Below are 805 nucleotides of genomic sequence, written 5' to 3'. Positions count from 1 at the left end.
CGAGGAGATCTGGGAGCTGAGCTATGCTGGAGAGAAGGTCCTGATGTTCCGTGTCAGATGGGCCAAGAGCGTCCTAAAAGAAGACCGGTATTTCACCACCATGGTTATACCCGAAGCCAAATCCAAAACCGCGGGCGCAAACGTCACAGCGAAAAATGAGCCATGGGTACTGGCTTCCCAAGTGGACCAATGCTTCTTCATTACCGACCCGTCAAAGCCCAGTCGTGTTGTCGTGAGGAGAGGCAAAAGGAAGATCATCGGAATGGATGGAGTAGCCAATGAGCAAGACTTTGACAAGTATGGCGACCCGAAGATCGAACATGACGACGACGATGAAGTAGCAGCATACACCACAAGAAGAAGTAGGACCACCCTACCTAAAGGACGTCCGTTCCACAGAAGAACTCCATTTGCAAAAAAGAAGGGCAAGAAGATTATGAACAGATAGCTAGCTAAGATTGACTGTATTTAAATCGTAGTCTTCATTTCTCGGTCGTATTTCATGGGCACTTTTTGATAGCATGAATATTTTTAAATTTCATGGGCACTTTTTGAATTCATGAATATTTTTCAAATTTGATGATACTTTTTCATATTCAATATGATAAAATATTGAATATTCACGAGGACACTCGATCTCGATCCCCCTCCATCTCGATCTTGATTCCCCCTCCATCTCGATCTCGATCCCACCCGCACCCTCCCCCGCTAGCTCCACCACCGCCGACGACACACCGCACCCTCCCCCACTCCACCACCGCCGACGACGACCCCCCGCACCCTCCCCCGCTCCACCACCGCCGAC

Source organism: Triticum dicoccoides, chromosome 3A, assembly GCF_002162155.2.
Source record: "Triticum dicoccoides isolate Atlit2015 ecotype Zavitan chromosome 3A, WEW_v2.0, whole genome shotgun sequence".
Taxonomy (NCBI): Eukaryota; Viridiplantae; Streptophyta; class Magnoliopsida; order Poales; family Poaceae; genus Triticum; species Triticum dicoccoides.
The sequence above is the reverse complement of the archived record's forward strand: the minus strand, read 5'-3'. Positions refer to the sequence as shown.